Source organism: Giraffa tippelskirchi, chromosome 1 (genome assembly GCF_054371585.1).
Source record: "Giraffa tippelskirchi isolate mGirTip1 chromosome 1, T2T-mGirTip1v1.2.pri, whole genome shotgun sequence".
Classification (NCBI taxonomy): Eukaryota; Metazoa; Chordata; class Mammalia; order Artiodactyla; family Giraffidae; genus Giraffa; species Giraffa tippelskirchi.
The window spans coordinates 53,148,212-53,165,947 of NC_137275.1; the positions used below are offsets into that span (position 1 = coordinate 53,148,212).

At 42.3% G+C, this 17,736-nt stretch overlaps 1 protein-coding gene and 1 non-coding gene across 2 annotated transcripts in view; one reads left to right on the forward strand and one right to left on the reverse strand.

Moving 5' to 3' along the window:
* Positions 1-17,736, reverse strand: part of CHRNA9 (cholinergic receptor nicotinic alpha 9 subunit) — a 75,938-nt gene that overhangs the window by 48,418 nt on the left and 9,784 nt on the right. The window lies entirely within an intron of this gene.
* TRNAG-GCC (transfer RNA glycine (anticodon GCC)) lies at positions 17,084-17,154 on the forward strand. The gene has a single exon. It is a non-coding gene; the product is annotated as a tRNA-Gly (tRNA).

Below are 17,736 nucleotides of genomic sequence, written 5' to 3' on the forward strand. Positions count from 1 at the left end.
CCTCTCTGGGTTGGGTAGGCCACGTTGATAGGGAGCTGAGCCACACTGATGGGAGTGGGAGGCCCACACCACTTGCCAGGCTCTGCATTGGGCCCTTTCCAGCCAGAGCCTCCAAGTTACTCATATAGACAGCAGAAGAAATCCTAGTGCAACAGATTACAGCTTTCCTGCAGTTTAAACACATTTTAGAAAATCATAGCCCTACTCTTCAAACTTTAACCCAAAGAGAAGAGACCAGAATCTGACCACTTGGGATTGGAAAGTGCTTGAAACCCAGAAAGGAGTTGGAGAGGGCTTGTCCCCAGCCCTCCTTTCTGATGCTGAGCTCCTGAATCAATTTCCATTATGCATAACTTGTATTTGGTTTAGTACCTGGTTTGCAAACTTAATTCTCTCTGGAAATAGAGGATGGTTTGGAATGGCATAGTGGAGAAGCCTGGGAGGCCTCCATTTATCATCACAAAGTCTCAGTATTCTGCCCACTTTGCAGATGGGAACATAGAGTCACAACTGAAATTTCAGAACTGAAATGAGGTCTGATAGTGGGTCAAAGGCTCATTCCTCATTCTGTACTTCCTTAGACCTCTAGATCTTTAGCATATTATGCTTTTGAATAAGTTACCATCCAAGCAGAGGTAAGTAATAGAAGAGGAGGAGGAATAATTAACATTTATGAGTGCTAAACACCTTATATACCTCATCCCATTTAATGCTAAAACCTCGGTTAGATGAATATATATATATTTATATTATTTTATATATTTATATTTTTCATCTCCTATCTGCCAACGAGAAAATTGAAACACGAAGAGGTTAATGGTCAAAGATCACCCAAAACAAGATTTCAAGCCCAAGCATTAGGGCTCTGACCCCAGTGGTCACACTCATAACCAGTATACTGCCTTTTGAGTCAGACATAACTGAGTTCAAATTCAGGCTCTATCTGACAGTAGCTGTGCAGATTTGGGGAAGTCACTCAACCATTCTGACCAATGTTTTCTTTTCTGTAAAGTGAGGATTAAAAGAGTGCCTATCACTTAAAGCTGGTAAGAAGAGTAGTTAAATGAGGTAATGCAGGCACCATGCTTTGCATGATGCCCAGAACACAGGAAGAGCTCAATAAATGCTCAGTATTATTAGCAACAAAATTGTGGTCCAAAAGGGTTGATCCACTTCCTATTTACTTCTCTGATGGCTGCCCTCCTTACAGTTGCTACCTGCTGTTGACTTAAGCAGAGCCTTCCGTTTTACCTCAGTCACCCCGTGCAGCTTTCTGGGGAGGGAAAGCCCAACAGAGAGAGGAACACTCATCCAGCCTCTGCAGAAAGCCTTTCCCCCTTGAAGCTGTGTGCAGAGAATCATGGTGGATCCCAGAAAGCACTTTCAGAACCATCAAGGGTTTTTAAAGGCAGTGACAAAAACCAGGAGGTAGATGGCATCATAGAGCTGTTTGTCCTAAAAGGTAATACGTCTAGTGTGGGGGCCTCTGAGAACAGGTGGATGTGTGCTAAAGCTCTGCGTGTGCCCCAGGATGTTCAGAGAATGAGCCCACTGTAAGAGTCGACAGAGGAAGGCTCGTTCTCTGATGAAAACCACGAAGTTTGCAGAGTTTCTACATATGATGGTTTTAGAAGATACAGATGTAGAGAATGGACTTGTGGACACCGTTGGGGAAGGAGAGGACAAGACGAATGAAGAAAGTAGCATCAACATATATACATTATGAGGTGTAAGATGCATGGCCGGTGAGAAGTTGCTGATTAGCACAGGGAGCCCAGTCTGGTGCTCTGTGATGACCTGGACAGATGGGATGGGGCGAGGGGAGGGAGGCAAGGGAGGGAGGGAGGAAATGTGTGTATAATTATGGCTGATTCGCATTGTTGTATGGCAGAAACCAACACAACATTGTGAAAGTTAAAAAAAAAAGATGCTTTAAAGTGAAAAAAAAAAAACACATATCTGTGTATTCTTTGGCACTCTTCACATAAAGGGTTAGAATCTAGTTCCCTTACCCTTGAATATGGGCTGTACTTAAGGACACTGTGATTTCTGAGGCTAGTTTATAAAAGGTGTTTTAGCTTGGTTCTCTCTCAGGGTGCTTACTCTTCAAACTCAGTGCCATGTTTTGAGGAAGCCCAGGCGGCAATGGAGAGGCCAGGTATAGACGTTCCCATTCTCAGCTTCACTTGAAGCCCTAGACAACACACAGCCTTTGAGATGCCTCCAACTCCAGTCATCATCCAACTTCAAGTTCACGAGAGGCCCCAAGTGAAAACCAGCTCCTAAGCCCAGTATACTGCAATAAATAATTGAAACACTACGATATAGTTCAGAAAGCTTTAACTGTGGGTCTTGGTTAGCTACCATGAGCTTTACTTTTTCTTTATTAGAAACTATTAGTTTAGCGCTTGTTCTCATACTGCATAATAATTAACTTTTGTTGGATATTTATCGAGTATTTTTATGACCCACAGTAATTGTTTTTATCAATTTTTAAAAAGCTAACTGTCATAAGAACTGGATACGAGTCACATTATGTGAGTTCTCCTGAGGGAAGTGCAGCTAGGTAGGCATTCCTCAGAATAAGCCTGAGGAGTATTCTTTAGCTCCCTATGCCATCAGAAATGGGGAAGCTTTAGGGTTAATTGACCTTTGAAGTCCTCTTTGAAGCAGAACTGAAGCCAGCTGATGAGCAGAACCTTGATCCTTTTTTTTTTTAAATAAATTTATTTATTTTAGTTGGGGGCTAATTACTTTACAATATTGTAGTGGTTTTTGCCGTACATTGACATGAATCAGCCATGGGTTTACATGTGTTCCCCATCCTGAACCCCCCTCCCACCTCCCTCCCATCCCATCCCTCTGGGTCATCCCATTGCCCCAGCCCTGAGCATTTGTCTCATGCATCGAACCTGGAACGATGTTCTGTTTCACATATGATAATAGTCATGTTTCAATGCTATTCTCTCAGAATGTCCCACCCTCACCTTCTCCCTCAGAGTCCATAAGACTGTTCTATGCATCTGTGTCTCTTATTCTGTCTCGCATATAGGGTTATCGTTACCATCTTTCAAATTCCATATATATGCATTAGTATACTGTATTGGTGTTTTTCTTTCTGGCTTACTTCACTCTGTATAATGGGCTCCAGTTTCATCCATCTCAATAGAACTGATTCAAATGTATTCTTTTTAATGGCTGAGTAATATTCCATCGTGTATATGTACCACAGCTTCCTTATTCATTCATCTGCTGATGGACATCTAGGTTGCTTCCATGTTCTGGCTATTATAAACAGTGCTGCGATGAACATTGGGGTACATGTGTCTCTTTTAATTCTGGTTTCCTTGGTGTGTATGCCCAGCAGTGGGGTTGCTGGGTCATATGGCAGTTCTATTCCCAATTTTTTAAGGAATCTCCACACTGTTCTCCATAGTGGCTGTACTAGTTTGCATTCCCACCAACAGTGTAAGAGGGTTCCCTTTTCTCCACACCCTCTCCAGCATTTATTGCTTGTAGACTTTTGCATAGCAGCCATTCTGACTGGCTTGAAATGGTACCTCACTGTGGTTTTGATTTGCATTTCTCTGATCATGAGTGATGTTGAGCATCTTTTCATGTGTTTGTTAGCCATCTGTATGTCTTCTTTGGAGAAATGTCTGTTTAGTTCTTTGGCCCATTTTTTGATTGGGTCGTTTATTTTTCTGGAATTGAGCTGCAGGAGTTGCTTGTATATTTTTGAGATTAATTGCTTGTCTGTTGCTTCATTTGCTATTATTTTCTCCCATTCTGAAGGCTGTCTTTTCACCTTGCTTATAGTTTCCTTTGTTGTGCAAAAGCTTTTAATTTTAATTAGGTCCCATTTGTTTATTTTTGCTTTTATTTCCAGTATTCTGGGAGGTGGGTCATGGAGGATCCTTCTGTGATTTATGTCGGAGAGTGTTTTGCCTATGTTTTCCTCTAGGAGTTTTATAGTTTCTGGTCTTACATTTAGACCTTTAATGCATTTTGAGTTTATTTTTGTGTATGGTGTTAGAAAGTGTTCTAGTTTCATTCTTTTACAAGTGGTTGACCAGTTTTCCCAGCACCACTTGTTAAAGAGATTGTCTTTTCTCCATTGTATATTCTTGCCTCCTTTGTTGAAGATAAGGTGTCCATAGGTGCGTGGATTTATCTCTGGGCTTTCTATTTTGTTCCATTGATCTATATTTCTATCTTTGTGCCAGTACCATACTGTCTTGATGACTGTGGCTTTGTAGTAGAGCCTGAAGTCAGGCAGGTTGATTCCTCCAGTTCCATTCTTCTTTCTCAAGATTGCTTTGGCTATTCGAGGTTTTTTATATTTCCATACAAATTGTGAAATTATTTATCCTCAATGGTGAAAAATTGAAAGCATTTCCCCTAAAATCAGGAACAAGGCAAGGGTGCCCACTTTCACCACTACTAGTCAACATAGTTTTGGAAGTTTTGGCCACAGCAATCAGAGCTGAAAAAGAAATAAAAGGAATCCAGATAGGAAAAGAAGAAGTAAAACTCTCACTGTTTGCAGATGACATGATCCTCTACATAGAAAACCCTAAAGATTCTACCAGAAAATTACTAGAGCTAATCAATGAATATAGTAAAGTTGCAGGATATAAAATTAACACACAGAAATCCCTTGCATTCCTATACACTAATAATGAGAAAACAAAGAGAAATTAAGGAAACAATACCATTCACCATTACAACAAAAAGAATAAAATACTTAGGAATATATCTACCTAAAGAAACAAAAGACTTATATATAGAAAACTATAAAACACTGATGAAAGAAATCAAAGAGGACACAAACAGATGGAGAAATATACTGTGTTCATGGATTGGAAGAATTAATATAGTGAAAATGAGTATACTACCCAAAGCAATCTATAGATTCAATGCAATCCCTATCAAGCTACCAACGGTATTTTTCACAGAACTAGAACCTTGATCCCTTGACAGTCCCAGCATGTCAGGGTGTGAAATAACGATGCAGCCAACTGCCAAGGGTCTTCTAGGAGCTAACTTGGTCTTAACTCTTGTGCATGTAAAACTTCTGGCTCTCAGCATCTACCAAAAAAAAATGGATATCTATATAAATGTTAATACACACAACGCTTTTTTTTACACAGTGTTTTAAACTCCACCTACACAAGGTACTGAGGGAATAAAGAAACAATACCTGTTTTCAAGAATATATTGCCTAATAGGGAAAGTATTAGCTAGTCTAATACTAGAATAGCTACACATGCAGGCTTCAGTGGGAACATAGGCAAAGCATATTAGCCCACCCTGGGATTTAGATCAGCTTCTTGGAAGTGGAGTTTCTTGAGCTAAGCCTTGAGGAATGTCTTAGTTAACTCAGGATACTATAACAAAATACCAGATATTGGGTGACTTCAATAGCATACCTGTATGTCTCACAGTTCTGTAAACTGCCAAGTCTGAGATGAAGGTGCCTGCAGATTCAATGTCTGGTGAAAGCCCCACTTCCTGGCTTGCACAAGGCTGCCTTCTCAGGGTATCTTCACAAGGTGCAGGGTAGGGGGCACTCTCTTCTGTTCCTTCTTATAAGAGCACTATTCCAATCACAGGGCTCCATCTTCTGGAATTGCTTTCCAAAGGCCCCACTTCAATGTGAATACCATCACACTGGAGAGTATGGCTTCAACATAAGATTTTAGGGGGAACACAAACATTTTGTCCATAGCAACGGAAGTGTGAGTCCAGGCAGAGCAAGATGGGCATTTCCAGGCGCAGGAGCAGCATAAACAAAGAAGCAGAAGTGTGAAATGACATGGATGATGCAGTCAACTCTGAGCAGTTTGGTGTTATCAAATGCTCCAGAGTCTCCCTCCTCCACCACACACAGAATCCTTTCTTCAAACAAAAAAATTGCAAGTGGGAACCCAGCAGATAAAACAGATACAACCAGGGGCTGTAGGGGATACCTCTCCCCAGAGGGGGCTGATGGGGCATGTCTCACAAGGCCTAAGACTCCACAGGGAGGTGAAGGGGGGGTGGGTGGTGGTGATGGAGGCAGGTGCTGTAGTAGATCTAGAGATCTGTAGCATAGCGGCCAGGGCTTGGATGGCCTAACATACTCAGCCTTGTGGGAATGTGGTGGGGCACCGCTGAGGGGGGTTTTCTAAGGAATGTGTGCTCAGATTTGTGCTTGGGAAAAGGGAGTGGCAGCGTAAGGAAGAAGTGCCTTAATCTAGAGAAAACATCATAAAGGCTTGAACTAGGGCAGAAGCTGTGCCAAGAGGGTAGGTCATTGGAGTACTTCACTGATACTACTTCTCAGAAGACAATTTTCCACTAGTATGATTTTTTTAAAATATTCATTTATTTGGCTGTGTTGGTCATAGTTGTGGCATGTGGGATCTTTATTGCACATGCAGGGTCTTTCATTGTGGTGTACGGACTCTCTAGTTGTGGCACACAGGCTCCAGAGTGTGCAGGCTCAGTAGTTGCAATATGCGGGCTTAGCTGCTCTATGGCATGTGGGATCTTAGTTTTCCAACTAGGGATCAAACCTTCATCCCCAGCATTGCGAGGCAGATTCTCAATCACTCGACTACCAGGGAAGTCCCTCCACTAGTATGTTTTATAGAGGGAGGCCTGGCTGCCTAAGGTGGATGTCAGCCCCTAGAGCCATGCCATAGCCCTTCATTCCTACCAACTTCTCTCCAGCTGCCATTTACCCATGCAATCCCCATAGCCCAACTGAATCGATGCCTATTTTACAGGTAAAGGCTGAGACACTTGCAGCTGGTGTGGTGAATTTTATGTGTCAAGGTGGCCAGGCTAATATCTAGTGGTACCCAGAAATTTGGTCAAACACTAGTCTGGATGTTGCTATGAAGATATTTTTAGGGTAGATTAACATTTAAATCAATGCACTTGAGTAAAGCAGATTGCTCTTCATAAGGTGGTGGGCCTCATGCAATCAATTGAAGACCTTAGCGAAAAAGAAAAAGAATGAATCCCCTGAGGAAGAAGGAATTCTCCTTGCAGTCTGCCCCTCTTCCTTTGGTCTCCAGCCTGCCAACCTGTGCTCCAGATATTGGAATTGTGAGCCTCCACAATTGTAGGAGCCAATTTCTTAAAATCTCTTTCCATTTTCCATATATATGTATACTACTATTACTATTATTGGTATTTATACTATTGGTTTCTCAGAAGAACCCTGACAATTACAATGGCTTATCCCATCGTCCAGTTACCCCATTGTCCAGATAGAGGCAGGAATAAAATGCTGATTTGTAACAACTCATTAATTCAAGGTCATCACAATTTCTCCCATGAAAGTGAGTTCAAAAGGTGGAGAGGTCCTGCCCTTAACTGGCATTCCTGATAACATCAGCAACCTGCTCAAAATCTTCAGTGATTCTGTGTAGTCTTCCAATAAAGCCCCAATTACATGGTCTAACATTAGGAGTCTCCATGTCCAGAATTCAGTCTCCATTCCCAATCCTACCTCTCATGACCTGATAAATTGATTATTATGCATTATATCCACCCCCCAAAAAATAACACTGTCCATCCACACCCTTTGCCTTATAATTTGTAGTCCTCCCTGTGGGGAGAGTGAGAGATTCCTGATCCATTGATCTGGAGTTTGCCCACATGACTTGCTTTGCCCAGTGAAATGTAATCAGACATGACATACTCATCCTAGCAGAAACTTGAAATGCTTGTGTGTTTTGGCAGAACAGAGGGCAGATGGTCTCTAGGAAGGTGGGGACAGAGAGTGTAAAATTCTCTCACAAAGATCATTTTACTTTTCAAGTAACAAAAGTAACAGCTGCCTCTCATGCAACTTTTTCTTGGAAGTCCAGATTTTCTGCTCTGTTGCAGTGTGAAATTGTTTCATTTTAAGCAGTGAGCAGCCTCTTTTTCCTGAGGGTTTATTCAGTCACTTAGTATTTGGGATGTTTACCTGACAGACCAACGGATTTTTTTTTTATCTTAACTTAGTTTTTTTTTTTTTGGGGGGGGGTCTTAAAATGGTGCCTTGTTTTATTTTTACCATGTACCAGGGTAGGAAAAAAAATCTTAACAGCTGGCACCAACTCCCAATTTGCATATAAAATGCCTTTGCTTAGGACAATAGCTTTATAGGTCCTTTGGGATGGAAAATGAGTCTCCCTCAGTCGTGGGAGAACAGGTGAGTGGAAATAAGAGATGGCTAGAATGTTCTGCTTTAAAAACAAATAAGAATGAGGGCAAGCAGGGAAGCAGAGGCAGACAGCTGAAATTAAAGGAAAGTGAAAAGAAAGAAAGAAGAGAAAGTTTAAGCAAAGGGCAAGAGGCTTGGTCGAAGCAGAGAGCTCCAGTTATCTTCAAAACCCATTTCTTCCTTTCTGGGATAGTAACAGAACCCCAGCTGGGCTCATGACCACCCTATCTGAAACTACACCTCCCAGGTTCCATTGCCGCCGGCGCGATCACGTGACTACGTTCTAACCAATGAAATGAGAATGGAAGGGATGTGAGCATCTACTTGCTCTGGAGGAAATCCTTGGCCTCGGTTCCCTCCTCTTCTCTCTCCCCTGGGCTGTTTGTAGCTGTGGTTTGACCTGCCTTTGTCTATACAGAAGAGGATAGAGTCACTCCCAGGGGATGGCAAAGCAACAAGACAGAAGGGACTGTGGTTAGAAGTTCCTTCTTCCAACCACAGTGGGAAGCAAAGCAGACACTCAGCCTAGACTGGGAGGGAGAGAGAAAGTGGATTGTTTTTTGGTGGGAGAGTCAGCAGGGGTTGTGGGGAGAGGATCTTGGTTCAGCAGCTTAGCCTAAATCTTAACTAATACAGTGGCAAAATCACTAGGGGACTTTCAAAAAATGGAGCTAGCTATTATTCATTTTCTTTAAATCTGCATTTTTCTGTGCCATAAACCCTCCATCTTTTGACTTTTGGCAAAATATGTTACAATGTGTGAGTAAGAGCCTTGGAAGAAATTAGGGAAAGTATCTGGGTCCGTAGTTGAGCTGACAGAGTATGGACAAGGAAGAGAACACATGCAGGATGGCCCAGGGACCAGAAGAATTCCACAGAAGCAGGAGCTCCAAGCTGGATTGCCATGACAGTGCAAGCCCACCTGAATTCCCAACATCTCGGGGAGGGCCTGGACATCACACAGGGTATGGAATGGAGAGATGATTCAATTCAATCTGGGACCTAGGGGTCAAGATAACTCCTACAAACACCTGGACTGAAACAGCAATTAATCCATAAGGCAGGAATATGTAGTGATTAACAGTACAGATTCTAGGGTCAGACTGAATGAGCTACAATTTCTCTTCTACCAACTACAACTATGTGACTTTGGGAAAGTAACTTAAAATGCTAGCCTCAGTTTCCTTATCTGTAATTGGAGTATAATAAAAATAACCTTCTCATAGGGTTATTATAGAGAGTTAAAAGGAATAATGTACATAAAACACTCAGCAGAGTGTGCAAGATATGATGAAGGAACAATATTGACTGTCCTTTATTATTAATGTTAATTAATTTCATCATGATATTCATATAAGACCCTAGCTATTAATCAAGGCTTAGAGAAAAATCACTAACTTTGAGACTTCTCTGGCAAAGTCATAAACTCAAATGTTTCTGACATGACCCAAAGACAGTGGGTGGAGCAGGGCATCACTCCAGTGTGTAAGGTGTCTCAGGACCAACTGTTTCCCATTGTTCAGCTGAGAAAACAAACAAGTTGAGAAGAGTGCCTGAGATAACAAGTTAGTGGTAGAACTAAGACTAAAACTGGGGTCTCAGATTATCATTTGCGGTCTAAGGCATTTCAGCAAAGCCAGGCTGAACAAAATAAGAACACTGTTACCTGCAGGTTCAGGTGCTCTGGAACCTGTCCCCACACCTTGCTCCTCCTTACCACTGTGTCCCCACCTCAGTGAGCCACCGCCATCACTCAGGAACTCAGGCAGGAAAGCCACAGTGGTTCTATACTTCCTGTTTTCCCTCACCCCCTACTTCTAATCAGCCCTCGAGTGGTGTCTATTTCACCTCTGAAATCACTCTCAAATCCATCCACTTTTTCTACCTTCACTTCCAGTGTACTTCAAACCACGTACAGTAGCCTGTTAATTGGCATCTGCCCTTGCTTTCTTCATTTCCCTCTAATCTTCCAAGTCATAGGGATTTTTTTTTAACCCAAATATCATTATTCCTTCTCCTGCCGAATACCTTCTGTCAGCCTTCCATTGCCCCGAGGTGAGGTTCAGCCAGCCTACCTTGTTAGTGTCAGCTTAAAACACCCCACCCCCGGCCCTGCTCTCAAAGCCCAAACCACACCAGACAGTTTTTCTGTTTCTAGAACAGAGTGCAGAGCCCCCAGCCCTTGAATGCTATTTCCTCTGCTAAGGACACGGTTTCCTTCTCTACCTCCTTTCATCTACTAACTCATTCACTCAAAAACATTTTTATCAAGCTCCTACTATATGTCAAAGCACTGTTCTAGGCCACAGAGATAAATAATCTTTTTTGTGTCATGATCTCTATTAGAACTCTGATGATACCTATGGACCATTTTCTCAGGCTAATGCTTTTTTCTTTTTTTAGGATGATGAATTCTATATAAATATCACTTTATATCACTGTTTACTTAGTTCACTTGAACCTCACCACTTTGATTAGATAAGGTAGATATTATTGTACCTCCTCTTTTTTCCAACATATTACAAACAGTTGAAAAGATTACAATGAACGTTGATAGCGGAGGCAGAATAATAGCTCCCCTAAAATGTCCATGGAATCTGTGTATATGCTACGTTATATAACAACTAACAACAAAAAGCCTTCCAATGAAATTAAGGACTTTACTGAGATTATCCCTATAGGGAGATTATCCCTATAGGGAGAGTGCGTTAGATTATCCAGGTGAGTCCAATGTAATCAAATGTGCCCTTAAAAGTGGAAAAGGAAGGAACGTGGAAGAGTTAGAGATGATGGAAGGAGAAGTAGGAGAGATTTGAAACTTGAGACGAACTTGACCTGCCACTGAGGGTTTTAAAGATGAAAGAAGAGAGCTGTTATGTACGCTGAATTATGTCCCAGGCTGTGCTGTGCTTAGTGGCTCAGTCGTGTCCAATTCTTTGTGATCCCATGGACTGTAGCCCACCAGGTTCCTCTGTCCATGGGGATTTTCCAGGCAAGAATACTGGATTGGGTTGCCATGCCCTCCTACGGGGGATCTTCCCAACATAGGGATCAAACCCAGGCCACCCGCATTGCAGGGGGATTCTTGAGCATCTGAGCCACCAGGAAGGACCAGGCTAATGCTTTTTAAATTCATAGAACAAACAGAAGGGATTATAAAAGAAGCCAAATGTATTAAAATAGTTATTAAAACATTTTAAAATTTTGATACAGTAATGTATATGTTTCTTTATTATTGTGTTAAATAACAAGATCCAGTGGTGGGTCTAGAAAATGCTTTAACTTGTTAGTGGTCAGCGTAAATGACATTTCAAGATATCTGTAAAACGGCAGTGGGTGACAAAGTCTCAAGCACTGTTCAAGGACTGTGGTTTTTTTGCCTACATTCACAGTGAAAGGAAATGCTACATTTCAGTTAGGGGTTAGTGAAAATAAAGGTATAATTTTTCTTTTATTTAAATTCATAGACTCCAAATGCTAGGCACCGTTTCCAGAGGGTCTCCAAGTTTAGGTTCAACCCAAGGAATATAGTAAGAAAAATAGGAGCTTGCATTCTAGTCAGGGGAAATTGATAATAAACACAATAACTTCAGATGATGATGAGCTATTTAAAGACGATAAACAAAATCATTCAGACTATAATGAATTTAACGAAAATAAACAAATTGACAGAAATTGAGTGGTAAGTAGGGTGGTTGATTGTGTGTGTGTGTGTGTGTGTGTGTGTGTGCTCGGTCTTGTCTGACTCTTTGCAACCCCCATTAAGGTGATTAGGAAAGGCCTCCCTTGGGCTTCCCTGGTGGCTCAGTGGTAAAGAAATCACCTAACAATGCAGGAGATAAGAGTTCAATCCCTGATCTGGGAAGATCCCACATGCTATTGAGCCTGTGCTCTAGAGCCGGGGAACTACAACTACTGAAGTTTGTGCACCCTAGAGCTGGTGCTCCACAACAAGAGAAGCCACCACAATGAGAAGCCCCACGCACTCCAACTAGACAGTAGCCCCTTTACTCCACCGCTAGAGAACAGCCCATACAGGAACAAAGACCCAGCACAGCCAAAAATAAGTAAATAAATTATATTTTTTAAAAAAGAGAAAAGGCCTCTCGAGGAGGTGACTTCAGCTGAAAACCAAAGAAGGACCTGGAAGTCCTCATGAAAAGCTAGGGTTGAGGATCAAAAAGAGGGGGACAGTAAGAAGCAGGCCAGTCATGGCAGTCGAGGGAGATGATGTCAAAACAGGCATACATAAGTCTCAAAGGCCAGAGAGGGAGGTCCTTGAGCAACTGCTTCTATCCTCCTGAAAATTGGGAAGCCATTGACACAGCATCTGGGGTTATTATAGGAGCCCTTGTGGTAACGGGAGTGAAAGAACCTAATAAACAACACTCGCTGGAATCTTCTCATGGCTCATATACCATCTTGTTTAACTCTTCAAGTGCACACTGTTCAAATGCTTAAGGTCATCAGCTTAAGGTCTCATCAACAGTATAGGACAAAGCTGGGATTCTGACGAAGCCGCTTCCCTTGATCACTACCTTTTTCTACCTCTTTTCTACAGAGAAAGCATAAATTCTTTCAAATCAAAGTCACCTCCTTCCCCCGTGGCTCCTGGGACATGCCTGTCTGCAATCCTTTCCCCTTTGTAGAACTGTGTCTCCCAGGAGGAGAAGTTAAAAATCTAAATGCAGCAGCTAAAAGCTGCAGGGCCTGGGGGAAGCCACTTAGCCCTAAGTTCCTAGATGTTAAAACCAGCATAACCATGGCAACCCACTCCCAGGGCCTTCATTAAAGTATCTGACAGTGAAAATCAGACTAAATCAGTGTAAGGAGGAGAATGTTCCATTCTCTCTAAGTGCAGCTGGTTCGCACCCTGAGGAGCTAAAAACATTCTCCCCCGCCCCCTGCAGCAGGGCAGCCCACCACCCACAAGGAACTCCCCATCTGTAAGACAGAAGTTCCAGTGAACACTCCTGTGCGCTCCTGGGCCTGTCCCTTTCCCCAGAGAAGGTTCTCTTGCAGTAAATGTGTCCACCTTTCTAAAAAAGTCCCAATGCAGCCAGGTAGCATCTCCTGCACATTTTCAAGGAAGAGAGAAAAAGAGAGAATTAGGCAGAGAGTGAGGGTTCCGTCAAACCTTCTCTATTTTCACTCTCACTCTTGTTTTTCTCTCCATTTTTCCACTTCTCCAATTTGACCTTGAAGCCTTCCCTAGATGCCTCTCAGGATCACCCTCTGGTTGGTGCCTTGGCCTAAAGTATTTGTAATACAGGTTCTCCCTGTTCCATCCAGTTGTATCAGGGCAATTGGAGCCCTGCCTCCTCCACCTGTTGTCTCCAGGATGAGAAAAAACATTGGCAGCTTTGTGCCTGGTCAACTCACTAAGACCTGACTGGATTGGGAAATATTTCAACTTCAAATGGTACTGGGGGCATTGGAAGTACATTCCGTGCACTGTGGACAACCTTTGTCAGACCAAGTAGTACATTTTCTTACCTCTTTAATTTCTCTGTCACCAGCAAGACCCCAGGAATGACAGAGGTGAACTTTTTACTGAGTCTCTATATGGCCCACCCACATGCTGAGTACATTACCTCATTTCAATTTAATTACATTATGAGATGGGTATTATCATTATCTTATTCAATAAAAAATTATTTTATAGAACCACAATCTAGTATTTTAAAAGTTTAATAACATCCTTAAAGTCATTTAGGGAGACTTCCCTGGTGGTCCAGAGGTTAAGACTTTGTCCTCTAATGCAGGAAGTGTGGGTTCGATCCCTGGTCAGGGACTAAGATCCCACATATCTCATGGCCAAAAATCTAAAAGCATAAAACAGGAGCAATATTGTAACAAATTCAATAAAGGCTTTGAAAATGGTTCACATATAATAAGTCTAAAAAAAAGACTTGATTTAAAAATAAAGTCGTTTAGGGTTTTAATTAACTCAGGTCATCTGACTCCATGGTTTTTACTTCCCCAGATATTGTCTCCTCGTCAGAGAATGGATCTAGAACATTACAGTACTGATTAAACCAACGTTTACTCTGGGCCCAGAATTGACTTGTCAACATGAGGTGATATGGGGGGTGTTGTGTCATGGGGAGTCTTATGCATATACTGTAAATGGTCACAGATACCTCTGTGAATGGAAAGTATTAACTGCCCCTAAGGTTGCTACAGGCACCTCATGGAAATGAGGGCTCTGACTGACTCATTCGCACTGCAGATACCTAATGGTGGCAGCAGCCTCCTTTTTTGATGTGGCTTCCTTCTCAAGCTTATCTTGCCAACCTGCTAGAGAGACATGAAATTCCTTCCATGGGACTGATTCCTTCTTATCTTGGCTGCAGCATGCTGGGAGGAGGAAAAACAAAGAGAATGAAGGAGAGTGAGTGGGTGAGCTTCTGGCTGAAGCTGGTAAGGAAGACGGGCTTCCCCAGCCGGCACGACCTGACAGTCTGCAGTCTCTTTTGATAGATGGAAAATATGCAAAGGGTTGGATAGTCCCCCTCAAACTGTCCTCAGGACACAACAGACAATATGCATTAACCAGGTGAAAAGCAAACGCTGTGAAAGGAAAATCTCATCAGAAGAAATGAGAGGGCCATTGGTCCTCAGCCTGTCATGGAGATCCCAGGACCTGAAGCCTTCCTTGACCTCAGGCCCTAGTGTGCTTTGGGTCCTCACTTCCCTCTCTCGCTTCAGGTTTTCCTTGGAGACCACAGCTCCCTGAGGGCAGGGATGCAACTCCATGTTCTGTAGTTACCCCAGCACCCAACACAGCACCCACCACGTACTGGGTGCTCAGAACACTCAGTAAATAAATAAAATCAGGACATTCTGAGACCCAGAAGGCAATCTGAGAGTCCTTTGAAATCAAACCCATTTTATTCTGGAAAACATAAGCCCTTGTTAACAACATGGTAACAGAAGCTAGAGTGAGACTGAAGCAGATCATATCTAAGGAGAGTCCTGAAAGAAAAAGTGTGTGTCAAAATATAACGGGTAATTTTGTAATATGATAGCAAGTGCTGTTCCACGTTTTCAATGCCAGCTTTTGTTTGGGTTAAGAACATTTCTGTTTCCTTTGCTTGAATATGAGACTTACACCCCCACTTAGGTACATGCAAATTCAAGGTTGAGTTCTAGGAGGCAGCATGGTGAAGGGTCTGAGCAGTCAGGGCCCTTAGAATGCCATGTGTATACCTGTGTATATATGTACAGAAGCCCGTGGAGTATATGTGAGTGTGAATACACAGGTATGTATATTTACATATATTATATAACTACTACTGTAACATTATGTAAATATTGATTGTAATATAATATAAATATCGTATGTGATATACATAATATAATATACATGATGTAAATATATGTGTATCAGTATGTATATTACATGTAATATTTACATATTACAATAGTATATATAGTACATATATATAGTATATACAGTACATACCACATACTCTAATAATCATAGTACCGTTGAGGTCTCTGAGGCTGTCCCTCAATAAATAACATGTCTCTATGTCTTTTCCCTATCCCAATTCTGAACAAGTTATTAATAAGAAATAAAATTAAAAAAGAAGAGAAATCCAGAAGCCAAGATGTCACCTTCATTACTGATAAAGTTGGGTAGGAATACAGAGCCTAGCATGAGAACTAAATGAGCTTGCTTCCTGAGTCCCAGAATCAAGTGGCTTTCCTGCCCATTCTCAGCAGTTCTCCACCACCAAGGTAGGGGTTGGAGAGAGGCCAGCATGGAGGGACCTGTTCTGGGAGGACCCTCAGCGGGAAGGCTCAGAGAACACACATTCGCCTTAGCCAGGCCCTGCCCTGAGCTCACACACAGAAGGACTCAGCTGAACATACCCAGGTGCTTTCCCCAAATTTACCAATGAGATCAATCACTCCATCCTCAGGGTGCGGCATATATGAACAGGCAGAGAGAGAGAGCCAATGAATCAATCTGTAGCATTTAATCTGTCAGTAAAGAATCTGCCTGCAATGCGGGAGACCTGGGTTCGATACCTGGGTTGGGAAGATTCCCTGGAGGAGGGCAAGGCAACCCACTCCAGTATTCTTGCCTGGAAAATCCCGATGGACAGAGAAGCCTGATGGGCTACAGTCCAAAGGATCACAAACATTTGGACACGACTGAGTGATTAAGCGCAGCCCAGCACAGCATTTAATCACATGAATTAAATGTTTGTTTACATACTGTCTACCACTTTTGACTGGAAGACCCTTCAGGGAAGGGACTGTGTTTTCTTTATCTTTGTTTTTCAAAGCTCTTACTTGGAAGACATGCAAATTTTGCTGAATGAGTATGGGCCTGGAGTCCAGACAACCCTGGTTCAAATCTCCTTCTCAGCCAAGTACTGTGGAAACGTCAGCAAATTATTTACCTAGAGGTTGCAAATGGCCGACAAACCACATCCAACTCAGATATGATGTGTTTGGCCCACAGAGTGTTGACACACTACTGTCTTGAAAGTTGTAAATTAGTTGGTAGTACTTAAAACTCAGGAGATTTCATATAAAAAGATCTGTATTTCTAACTTCTGCTGAAAACTTGGAAGACAGCACGTGGCCAATTAATTGCATAGATGGCCCCAATTCTTCACCCCTCCCTTTGACCACACAGTTTGCAATGTCACTTTAGAGTGCTTCCCGTAAACAGTTGACATCTATGTCCCCACATTTTGCCTCTGGATCAAGCCTTATGACTTGCCTTGGCCAACAGAATATGACAGAAATGAGTTATGGAGACATCTAATCCAAACACTCTGATCTCATGTGGACCCCTGAAATGCAAGATCCTCCCAATTCTTTTCTTGAAATATGCCAGTCAGAATTTTGAGGCTTGCATTGGTGGTTCAGTGGTAGAATTCTCGCCTGCCACGCGGGAGGCCTGGGTTCGATTCCCAGCTGATACATAGCACTGTGTTTTTGGGCTTCTCTGGTGGCTCAGTTGGTAAAGAAACTGCCTGCAGTGCCAGAGACCTGAGTTCAATCCCTAGGTTGGGAAGATCCCCTGGAGAAGGAAATGGCTACCCACTCCAGTATTCTTGCCTGGAGAATCCCATGGACAGAGGGGCCTGGTGGGCTGCAGTCCATGTGGCTGCAAAGAGTCAGAGACCACTGAGTAACTACACACACAAGAATTTTGAGACAAATATGGTCATTTTGCTGGAAATTTGCAGGCATCATTCTCCATAACTGTGAATGCACATCCTATTTTTAGTAAGGGAAAATGGAGCTAAGTATGCCATACCTGAGAATAACAGTCATCACTTATTAATCTTCTCTAGTCCCATCAGAAGGAAACTTCCACTGCAGTGACAGAAGTCTTGGGCAATCTGAAATGGTATCTCCCAGGAATCTCCTGAGGTTTTTTGGCAACAGCTATCTTAAGCTAGCTACGCTTATTCCTTTTTGTAAATCCTAATGGCTCTTAGGTTAATAATAAACTATCTTAAAATTGTCTAAAAAAATAATATGACAGAAATGAGCATGCC